Here is a 12,619-nt window from a genome sequence, read left to right on the forward strand (position 1 = left end):
GCATGTGCGCAGAGAAGAATACGGAGTAAACGTTAACAATGGCGAATGCATGGACATCCGCATGGACAGACGACCAAGTTGGATTGTTATTACAGCGACTGTCAAATATAAAGCTACTAAACTACCTTTGAGCACTGTTGTCATGAAAACGAACATCCAAAACACAATGAGAGTTTCGTCTCGCTCTGAGTAGCAACTTTTAGTTGAATGTTTTCACATTGTAAGAAATTGTTGCCATCTGTGGAGATCCAAATTCAATTTAAAGCAAAATCATATTTCCTTTTATATGGTCTCTATACAAAGTCTGTCACTGTCATAACAGTTAAACTTTAGCGCCGACGCTTATTTTTATAACTTTGCTTTCTGTCCATCTGACTTAGAATATAATTTAGTTTTCATAGAAAATACTTCTCTACTAATCTTAGTTATTTGTTTTCATCCCGCTTTCTGTTCCTTCTATCCCTCCGTAGCTTTGCTAACCTCTCCTGAAAAAAAAAAACAACCCTGCTTGTCCAGGCAACAAGTTGCACGTTTATTTTACGCAAATTCTTTCGAGTGTGGCATCTGTAATTGTCTGAGAGGAGAGGCTGTAAAGATACAGAAAAAAAAACAAACAACAACAAAACAAAAAAAAACAGTGGACAGCCAGGAAGCTAGTTTTATAGGTGAAGAACCATGTCATTACAGAAGTGGGACTCTAGTGCCTCAATTATCCTCCTCTCAGTTCATTCCTCAGCATTTTATAGCCACTCCTTATACTTTCCCTTCTCTTTGTAGACAGAATGAAGAAAAACAATTGCTGACTTTTATTTTGCTCCTTCCAGACATCGTAAAGAACCCACATATTGTAACCGACTGGGTTAATACGTGATCATGTTTCCTGCATTATCCAATCATGCTTCAGGTTCTGTATGCTGGAATTTATGGAATCCCGTCACAGCCCCATATAAAGACGACTACATCCCATTCAGCCACAGAGACTCTATTGTCATATGAACAATAGGCATAATTCCTTAAACGGCCATGTGAAATGTAAGCGGTGCACTGCGCGAGGCTATGGAGAGGTGAGAAGGGATTTGGCAGTGTAATACAGGAGCTGGCAGAGGTTCTGTGAAACGTCTCCATCCATCAGGGGCTGACCTTTTGATACGTGTAAATGTGCTGACTGTTAATTGAGCTCTCACCTGCACACTCAACGCCGAGCTCACAAGCACATGCTTTTATCTCTGCAACCGCAGTGGCTTCAATATGCCAATGTGCTGCAGAGTTTACTATGCGTGGACACACACACACACACGCACGCACGCACGCACGCACGCACGCACGCACGCACGCACGCACGCACACGCACACACACACACACACACACACACACACACAGTGCAACTTAGTATTTTCCACTATATATCGTTAAGGCCATATAGTTTTATGCAGGATTTTTAGCAATGCTGTGGAAAATTACATATCTTTTGAAGTGGCGGAAAAAAAACGCAGCTAAACTAATTTTTCTGTTATCAGGTAGTCATTTTCCCAGCCTGAAGCTGCATTAGCATCAGGTCACTCTAATATACATTTTTATCCTCCTGTAGGGTTTGTGCGCTGAGAGAAATCAATGTAAAACTTCACTGTTCACTTCTTTATGTTTGTGGGAAGATATAGCACCTCTAATTCTTACCACCCTCCCATCTGTCTTTTTATTTATTTTTTTAATTTTTTGGGTGCAAAAACATTCACATGAGGATATTTCTAGGTTTGCCTGCAGACTCCAAATGAGATGGCCTGACTCAGAAAGAAGACAAAGTGTTGGCTCAAAGTAATTTTTTACTTCTGAGCTTTTTTTAAAAAAATCTTTTGTAAATGATTTTACTGCACAATGCATTTCTTTGGCGTTGTGTAGTTTTGAGGGAAAATACTGCAAAAGGTTTGTGAAGACGGTAGGTCCAGAGGGGAGGGGCTAAGCATTTTAAAGTCTGTGGCGAGAGAGTGAAGCTTAGAGTGTACGACATACACACAATGAGCCATTGTGTTTATGTCGTTCTTGAACCCTGTTTTTGTGACAGTTGTTTACATACACATTTATTCTCCTTCCTGATATCGATTTTTTTATTTGTCATGTGATGTACTGCGTGTGCCCGGTGTACCCACCCTTGCTCATAGTTAGCCGGGATGGATGGATGGACAGATGGATAGAGACTGGATTGTTGCACTTTCATTTCCCTCCACTAAAACTCATTTCAGTCTCTTGGATGGATTTTTGATTACATGCCTGAAATGAAACCTGTCTTTAACCTAGCATCGAGCTCACCACCAAATGCACCACTTGTGATTTTTGACACTTCTGTGCGTCATATGAAAAGAAACAAAACAAGTTGCTAAAAGACACCACAGAAGAGATCGAAGTTTATTATCTAATCATGTTGAATACAACAGTCCTCCATTTCCTGCGTCTGTGTTTCTATTCTAACGCAAACTGTGAATCTGGTGAGATTACAGTCATGTCAAGATTGTAGGGAAAAGATGTAAGGAGAGGTCATCCCCAGGGTTGCACCAGTTACAGTGGCAGACGTTCCTGTGCGCCTGTTACTGTTGCCGTAAATGGAAACAGATAAAGAGCTGCTGTCTACTCAAGAACTAACTTTGGACAGCAACAAGAAAGATTGTCCAATTGTCAGTAATATCCACAGTAGCTGTGATGCATTCACAACTTTGAATAAGCGTCAGTTATTTTTATTAGGAGCTGTCTGCATGTTGGTAGTTAATCTCAGATGTTTTGTTGCAGCTTCTTTTTATTCTCATGAGCTCATAAATCAGTTTCTTTTATGAACTGGTGTTGTGCAGATTCCTGTCTGACTGCCAAAGAATATCTCTGAACAGTGGAGAGGCTGTGCTGGAAATGGCCAAACTTTGTAATAATGACTGATTAACTCAAACAAATCACACAAAAAAAAAATCCTCCACTAGCCTGAAGCACACAACACTGACAGATGTGCTGTTAGTATTCATAAAACAGCTCTGTGCATATTAGTAAAAAAGGCACCTTTACTGATGGAGACAGTTAAAAAATGATGCTGGAGTTACAACTGATGATTAATTGTGTTTTTTCACTGATCATTTAGTAACTTGTGTATTTCATAAAGGAGTAAGTGGAAACCGTAATCACATATTAATTTAATAAAACTTGCACTGGTCAGAAAGTAAACCAAGTTGACGGAAGACGGAAGACTTTTCCACGACAATGGTGCTCAAGTTTCTAAAACTGCTCGGGTTCCATCTCCGTGTACAAACGCTGCGACTGCACATCCGCATTACGGTCGTGTTAAGTAGTTTTTCTGCACAAGAACACCAACACCCCCGAGCGGCCCTACATTAAAACTACTTTGTTTACATCATTCTAGTTGTTTCCGTGGAAACGGACATCGTTTAAAAAAATGTAGTCTTACAATCACAACCGCAAGCTGCTTAAAAAAAATCCCAATAGCTGTGTTTAATTCACTAGACAGGCTGTCATTAACTTTTACCAGTGACAGTAACAATTTAAGAAAAATATTATGATATAAAAATATTTTTATATCACTAGATTCATGTGTTTAATTCCAACTGTTTTGTTTCAGGGTTTTTTTTCCCGGGAAATCATGATAACTTGTTGCTACCGTTAAAAAAAAATAATAATAATAATCCTCCCACTCCTATTAGTTACAATGAAAAAAAACCAACCAGAAATAGCTGCTTTAACATTTATCTACCCGGCGAAGCCAGAGCAGCATTTCACTCAATCAGACGGGCAAAGACGCTTTAGATTTTACAAGTTCAAAATCAATACTCTTTATTAAAGCTACTGCTCCCTGCAGTGTAAGAAAGATTTACTGAGAAGAAGAAGCAGGAAGTGTTGACTAAGGAACAATGGTGAAGAAGTACTGCCTTAATGATGACTCTTGGCTGCTAACTAATTAATTGCTGGCACCATAAAAGTTGGACTCACTCTCTCTATACAAGTGCTTGTTTTTTGAAATTAAGTTCAGAAAGCAGCATGGCTCCTTTTTATCTGCCAGATAAATGGCTGCAGGGAGCTTCTTAAGAGGAACAAAGTGAACTTGAAAGATGTTTTTTTTTAATTTTTTTTTTTATGGAAAATCTTACAGCTTTAACAGCTGATCAAGGTGAAACAACTTTTTTTTTTTGCAATTTCCTGGTAGAAAAAAGCAGAGTTGGCAACAAGCCTTCTGATCTCTGACGCTTTCAGCCCTTTAAGTAACAGTCTGCAACAAGTTTAAACACACATGCATAGATAGAAGAAACAAACAAACAAAAAAAAACCACACATCAAAACAGGCAGGGAGTGAATTCTTTCGCTGCCAAAGGTGGTCTGTGAGTGCAGTCAACCCTCTGATCAGCAACAGTTGTGTAGCGTGGGAATCCACATCCACATCGCTATAAACAGCAATCTCACAGTCTCCAGCATGCACACCGTGGGCGTGTGTGTGTCTGCGTCCTTCCGCACATGAAGTAGTAGCTGCCAATAAGTGGCAGGAGGAGGAAACAAAGCAAATCCGCAGTTCTAGATTTTCCCCGTGGCTTCGTTCACTTATCCTCATGACTGTCGCTGCATGTGTGGAGCTATTCAGAGAGATCGAGGGCACCTATCTGGGACAATGCGGTCTCCGCCGGCTGTAAAGGCACATGCATGCCACGCACGCATACACTCAGGTTATCAACACCTCGACGAGCATGCTCCTGAATTATGTTTTCTCTATGTGCATTTACAACCTCACCGATGTGACATAAAGTTGCTGGAATGCGAGTGTGGGAGGTGGGGAGTTATGCGAGAGGAAGTGAGGTGCGCTGGAGGGAAAGGGGAACCTCTGGGAGTGGACTTCATTTTCCCCTCTTTCCTGTTTTCTGTTTTGCCCTCAGCATTATTGGACCAGGTTCTTACATCAATCGACGTGTGTGTGTGTGTGTGTGTGTGTGTGTGTGTGTGTGTGTGTGTGTGTGTGTGTGTGTGTGTGTGTGTGTGTGTGTGTGTGTGTGTGTGTGTGTGTGTGTGTGTGTGTGTGTGTGTGTGTGTGTGTGTGTGTGTGTGTGTGTGTGTGTGGCGGGCTGGGATAATAAAACAGAGAGGTATAATCCATCACGAGAGGCGTGTTCGCAAAGTGTCATACATGAATCTGAAACAATGCGGTTGCTGTCGGGATGCCCGCTAGCACAAATAAAAGAATGATCCTTAATGTTGAGCAACAAATCAGCAAATTAAGCACTCCCTCACACCATGTGCGCTATAATAAACTTCTGAAAATGAACCTGATTGATAATGTAGCTCGCTCATTGGCAGCGTCTTTCGGGAATTTGAACAACTCTAAATCTTGCAAAGTGTCGAAGCAATAAAAGCTTCTAAAAGATCATATTTCAGTGTGGAAAGAAGTTTAAATGTCACAGAACCGGTTGTGTTTAACATCATGTGAGTTTAAGTGATGAGAAAAGTAGGAGGTTCACAAAGCGTCAGTCCAACTTCCCCTCCCCCACAATCAGCGTGCAATATATATATATATATACAGTATATAGAGAGAGAGAGATATACAGAACACCTCTTCATTTGATTAATTTATGACTCCATTATTCTGTGAAAACACTGCACGGCCTGGATGAATATTTAGCCAAGTTTAATAGCCGTTTCTTGGCATCTTTGAAAGCTCTGCGACGCAAGACTTTAATTAGTTCCAGGTGATTATGGGTCTCTCATAAACTAAAGAAAAGTTAAATCTAATGTTTATTTAGGCAACAAATGAATCACAGCACTCAATTCAATCACAAAAAAAGTCAGTGAATTCTAAAGGTTTTTTTGCGTTCTTTTTGGGGGGATTGAGTATGTTGGTATGGAAGTACTCTCACTCTCACAACAGGACCACCGCCAGTTTGGAGTTTGCACGTTCTCCTTGTGTGTGCGTTGGTTTTATGCTTTCAACCACAGCCTACTGAGATTGCCTCTTTAAGGTGGATAAAGCAGAAAAGAAAATGGATATAAAGATGGATTTGGATTGATCACCTAAAAGAAATGACATAATCCATATTGAGAGCAGCATATGTTGCAATGTCACATATTTGTGACGACAGCGAGAAGTGTACAAACCTTTCCTCCACAGATTTATAATCAACTGGCTATCTGTAAATCTGACATGAAAGGTTATTCATCTGTACCTCAAGTGACGGCCTTTATTATGTAGTAGATTCAAAGTATATCACAAAACCTTTATTTTTTCCTTCTTTCTTTTCACATTAACTTTTTATGTAACATCAGAGCAGCCCACACAATGCCATAGATTAACTTCTATTTAAATATTTTTCCACCAATATTTTGTTGTGTGACGGTCAAACTCACGGCCCTTTCTAAGATTATCGGAATAAAATTAGTCAATTAGAATAATGTTTGCTTGTTGTTGTTTTTGTTTTTTTTCTAACTTACTTTCCTTAATATTGATGAAAACATGGATCCTTGTCAGTTGTGAATGCATTTGTGATACTTTCTGTGAGGTCCAGTTTATACTTTGTGGACCACGACATGTTTTTGTTGGTTGAATGTCATGCTTTCTTATATTTTTCACATGGGACCATGAAAAAAGCAGTATTGTACTTAAACATAGTGTGCAACTGTCAAAACTTATATATTTTCTTATAAATGAATATCTACTGCCCCTTAAAATAACTTCAGTTCTATACATGTACGTTTTAACCTCCACTTATTTGTTTATCAAGAACTCCTCTTCTCAGAACTTGAAGGAAAAAAAAGAATTTCTGCTACCATTACCACCCATGGCGCTCTCGATTTAAACAAATAGCTACTCAAAAAAAAAACTAATCAAAGTAATCTGGGTAAAAGAGTGAGAAAAAACAAAGATCCACTGATGCTCGAGTGGATAATTAAATGTCAACAACAACAACCTCAAAAAACAACAGGCATTACTGTCACAGACAGTGTGTAGCAATACTGGTACTTCTTTGATCACCACAGCAACAAAACAGTCGCATTTCCTGCTGCAGCCACTGGAAGCAGCATGATGGGCGAGTCAGAAAGCACCTCGTGCCTCAACTGCATTTAATGTTTAGCACACATCTTTTTCTTTTATTATGTATGTGTGTTTTATGGCTGTTCGATGATGATTCTCGATTTCATGCTTGTTGATTTTCATAGTGATGTAAAGTGTCTTTGAGAGTCTTAAAAAGCGCAATACAAATAAAACGGAGTAATTGGATTTATTATAGTTATTATTTAGTTACATAAACACACTCAGAATTATTTATGACTTCCTTGAGCAGCAAGTGGACCGACTCAAAAGCTCATCTGGAGCTTGAAGATGGTTATTTCATTTCAAATATGGATTGTCTCCCCATGTTAACATGTCATCTTATCACGTAGAGGTGTGCAAGTTTATCCGCATACATATAAAACTATGTTTTTATATGCAAACCTTCGTTTATGAGAACCCTTCGATAAGCATTCCTGTGTGTTATTTCTATGGTGATTAAATTCAATCAATGGTTCACAAATACTGTTAATTTTCTTAGTTAAGTAAGATCTGCAAGATTATTGAGGATTTCTTTGAATGTGTGTTCAAGCTTCCTGAGCGCTGAGTAGTGGGAGTAATTTGCTGTTTAAGAAGCGCTTTGTGGCAGCAAAACAAACAATTACTGAATTCAGCGGTCATTAGTGATTTACGGGATAGAAAACAATGAAACGGCCAATTGACTTCGATCCTAATGGGCGATAAGCGTGCGGATAAGAGTCATGCCCAAACATGCAATCCCAATGAAATTAAGACACAAAACTAAGCAGATCATTTATCTCACAGTCTATCACACACACACACACACACACACACACACACACACACACACACACACACACACACACACACACACACACACACACACACACACACACACACACACACACACACACACACACACACACACACACACACACACACACACACACACAAAGCATACCCAGTAAAACGCAAGTTTGAACAGTAATTGTATGATATGCTACATAACAAGCACCCTCTACCCTCTTCTACCCCCCCCCCCCCCCACCACCAAATTTAAATCCACATACACGATGGGGATGCTTTCTATATATTGCTGTGATACACACAGCAAAACCTCTCTGTTGACTGTGAGTTTAACTAATTTCACGGCTGTTTTTCTCATTTCTTTTATTCAGAGAACTGCGGCAGAAGCAGGGCTGGATGTTTGATAGAAGAATGAGGTCAAATCTTGCTCCATTGTCTGATAGTATATGCATGAAAACTTTAGATTAAGGGCAGCTATGCACACTCTCTAATTGCATTCTACCAACACATTACTATAAACTCAAACGTTTCGATGGGTGAGAGAAAGCACGTCTCCTCACGCTGTGTGATCTCTCCCTTTCTGACTTTTGGTAGTTTTTTTTTCTAAAGCCACTTTCATACAGAGATACAATGTTAAGAACATATCTTGAAAGCACTGAATGTTTAAAACTGAAACAATGTGGATATTATAAAACATGATGCACTTTCAGTAACTTGATGTGATTTTCTTAAACCTTATTTGATGCGTTTAAAATTAAATTTGCAATCAAACATTTAGTAAAAAGAAGTGCAGTGGAGTTTAAGACCGAATTTAAATGACAACGTTTAGAACGAAAACGCAACCTTTGTGTTTTTTCTTTCAAAAAGTTTACATGATGTCCGTTTCCATGGAAATGGTGAAACAGATGGATTTATGAGGTAATACCACAAAATCACTTAAAGCCACAAACATGCAGATAGGTCTTATAAAGGCAAAACCTAACAGCTACCCAATGTTGCTAATGCTACTTCAGACTGGATGTCTTTCATGTTGCCGTCAGGAAAAGTGACTGACGCCCTGTTTACACGACAACGTTTCACATGACAACGCGTCGTTTTTGCGTTTTCGTTTCACAACATTTCCTGTTTACAAAGCAGCGGCTCTGAGCGCTATTGTCGTGTAAACGGACACCGAAAACGCAACAGAAATTTAGCATTTTACCTTGAAAACATTGTTGTGTAAACGGGGTCTAAATGTAAAAAGGAGTGTGTTTATGTCCAGACAGTGGGCAGCCTGAAAGTGTTGGGATTTCTACAAGGGGTTAGAAAAGGCTTGGAAACTACCTACTGTATGTAATTAAACATCCAGGTCAAGCAGCTTTAAAGCTTAAAACATCTTCCGATGCTTATTAAGAGGATAACTGTTCTGCTCAACCATAATTCTTTATTTCACAATGTTAGAAAAAAAAAGTACGATTATGAGTCTATCTCCCATCTTGATTGCACAAGCTTAGCGTGAGGCTTTTTTTAAACATTGCTACTCATTAAACATATTACAACCTGCATCTAACACAATAGCACATAATAACGTCAAACACAGTGAAATTAATAAAAGAATAAATAATAAATGGAGCCTGGAATAGCAAAACAAAGCGCTTGCTGCTGTGTTTATCTATCCACTTCACTACGCACCAGAGGTTTCGAAGGCCAGAGAGGGAGAAGACAGCAGGGACACTGTATGTGAATAATATTGAGATTCTACCATCGCTTTAGTCAGTGTGGCAGCAGTTTATCACAGCAGTCAATCACCAAGTAATCACTATCTGCAAGCAACTCCTTCCACTTTCACTGCGTCAGAACACTTAGTCAGCTTTCCCTTCCCCGAGCCGCCCGAGGGGAAAAAAAAAATAAAAGATGTTACGGGGATTAAGCAAGCGGGACTCAGTGACGGATCCGTTCCGGTTGTATTTCATTTATCAACTTTTAATCAAACTAAAATTTCACAGCGCTGCTCAGTTTGTAAAAGCCAGCAATTCTACTGAGGTGTTTATTAAACGCTGGAGTCCAAACCATTAGCGGGATTAGCTGAGGGAAAATGAATCAAGTGTTTTGATACTGACTGCAGTTTGGCTGAAAACCGGCTGATTTTGTCTGTCGCCGTCTACCAGATCACAACTGATCAGTGATGAATGGATCGCTCAGTGTATCCGCATGGGATCTCAGGATTACTTGAACTGTAATAGAGATTAGATACAGTTTATCTGCGTTTCTACTTTTTCCAAGTAATCACTTTTGTAAATCCTGCAGCAGAGTCGCAGTGAAGAGAAAGAAACAAAAGCATGTTTAAAAGCAGCTGTTATCAAGGGTCAACAGCCAAAGTTCAGGAGTGGAAAACGTAGCCAAGCAAGTTTTTATTTTTTATTTTTTATTTTTTTTAAATCAAAAGTCCTTTATTTTCATTCAAAGTTTTTAATCTGACCATTCATCTTTTAGGTCAACAGTCCAGTGAAGAGTCACCAAATTGCCTCAAATGCATGTATTTTCCACAGTTGGCGAAAACACAGGAACGCACAGGAAGAAAATGCAAACTCCACACAGAAAGGCCCGACTCCATCCAGAAAGTTTTCTTATCTTACAATCTGCAGAGAAAAATGTAAATCTGGCCAATTAAAAATATTTCTAAATGGTATTGAATGTTTGACTTGATTTCTCTGGCAGGTTATAAAATCTTACTGAAACATCTCATAAACTGTCCAGCACAACTGACCAACAATGCATATCGCACTTTCTTCTTTTATTGCAACAAAAGGTTGCTAAACATGTTTCCAATGTGTCCAAAGCATCAAACTGTGACACAGTTGTGCACTATGTGATCATAAAAGAGGTATTTTTCCAGAAAGAGTGTCATACTTTGCAGTTATTTATACAAATCCTCCACAAGCAGCACCTATCTTAATGAGTTCCTTATCTCCTGTGAGTGTCATTAACTCAATATTATCAGGTAAAAAGAAACTGAAAAAGAGGAAGTTGCATAATTGAGTCTCTGGTACAACAAAGGGTTGAACTTCCAATCGAACACACGGTCGCAGAGTGACTTTTGTAATCTATTAAACCCTGGACACAATGTCTTACTGGGCTGTCTGTTGAAGACATAATGGATGTAAAATTGTTTGTTGGACGACATCCGGTAATCAAAACACCATCAATATGTTATTTGATGAAGAGAAATCTGCCGCTCTGACAAATCCACCTTAATAAATCAGCAACCACACATGCTATCCAGCTGTACAGCAGCAATAAGCTGCAATTAGAGCAGAGTGTAAGAGTCCGGACCACCGTTGACCTCCCGCCTCCATGTCTTTCCCTCCTTTGAGCCACCACTGATCTATGCCTGGTGCTCTGGCTCACTCATCTTCCCCTCCAGTGATTCTGCCACCTTAAGAATGCCATTCCAGAAGTCGGACCATAACTCCTGCTCAGCGTTCCCAGTAATCCCTCTTCTCCGGCTGCTCTGAGCCTACTTCCTTCCCCACAGCTGCCGGCCGGCCCGGCTCGGTCTAATAATAGGACAACAATGCCCGCCCTGCACCCGGACACACGGCACTAACATTCACCATCTTCGAAAAAAAAAAGAGGAGAGGAAAATAGAAACTCAATTAATCAATTATTTAGAAATGTTTCTTCAGTTTGGAAACCAAATGATTTCCACAAACCTCAGGGAAAATTGACAATTAACCTATATATTTACTTCCCCTACAATTACCAACACCCAGGTCTAAAAGAGCAACTTTCTAAAGAGTTGACATCCAACCCTTCGGTGTGTGGGTAATAAGACTTGCAGCATGTAAACACATGTTGGTGGAGGAATGATGATGAGGCTGCACACTTCTAATTCTATCTACTGGGACACTGTAATCACGCAGGAGCTGATAAATGAAAACTACACAGGAGCTAAACACTACCTTGTTGCCTTGATGGAAGGAGACAAATCCTTCTGCACTTATTCACACACACAAGGGAAGAGGCGGGTAGATGTCATAAATGTGTTGCATGGCAGACCCAAACTGGACACACACGTACTAATGATTTTATAAAATTTTTTATTATGCCTTTAAGAAGCACATAGAAAAGTTCTTTATGGTATTTAACCTTCTTCTCCTCAGTCACTTCTTGCTTGACAGATAAGTGTCATAATGCTACCTCAGTGGCACATGAAAAACCGGGGCCCCCAACACACCTCCCCCTTACACCCCATGCCGTACCCCACACCGCCATTCCACCAAGAGAGCAACCTCACGGACCCCCTTTTCGTCTCTCCTTTTCCTCTCAGAGCGACTGGCCGGTTCATGCAGAAGAGACAAAAGAGTGGAGTGAGCGCTCACCTCAGACAAGGTCCCACCGCCGCTGGGAAAGCTGAAGGGAAACCATCTATCCGTACAAAAAGAAGAAGAAAAAAAGAAAAAACCCAAGAGCAACAAGTAGTAGTAACTCCAGCGATTTCTCCTCCTCCTCCTCCTCTTACACTCCAGCTCCCTCACTGTGTTGCTCCTTCTGTTTTGCCCTGCAGTAGCTGCAGTGGACTGAACTAGAGAGGTGTGTGTGTGTGTGTGTGTGTGTGTGTGTGTGTGTGTGTGTGTGTGTGTGTGTGTGTGTGTGTGTGTGTGTGTGTGGATGGTCCCGTGGACTCCTGCAGGGATATTGACTCTTAGCAGGGTTCAGGTCCTCCCCCTTCTCACAGACTCACCGAGGGTGGAAAAAAAAGAAAGAAAGATCTCACACATACACACACACACAAA

General features: G+C 40.1%; 1 protein-coding gene across 4 annotated transcripts in view; it reads right to left on the minus strand.

Annotated features, from left to right (window-relative positions):
- The window catches only part of dab2ipb (DAB2 interacting protein b), a 194,941-nt gene that overhangs the window by 135,065 nt on the left and 47,257 nt on the right, over nucleotides 1-12,619 (minus strand). The window contains exon 1 of one of the 4 annotated variants that reach the window (XM_080477504.1): nucleotides 12,206-12,326. The exons of the other annotated variants lie outside the window; for them this stretch is intronic. The gene's annotated coding sequence lies outside the window, so the exon portion shown is untranslated. Of the gene's footprint in view, nucleotides 1-12,205; nucleotides 12,327-12,619 lie in introns of those variants that run through there. 4 annotated transcript variants of the gene reach the window in all.

The sequence above is a fragment of the Lipophrys pholis genome, assembly GCF_963383615.2.
Source record: "Lipophrys pholis genome assembly, chromosome: 12".
NCBI classification, from domain to species: Eukaryota; Metazoa; Chordata; class Actinopteri; order Blenniiformes; family Blenniidae; genus Lipophrys; species Lipophrys pholis.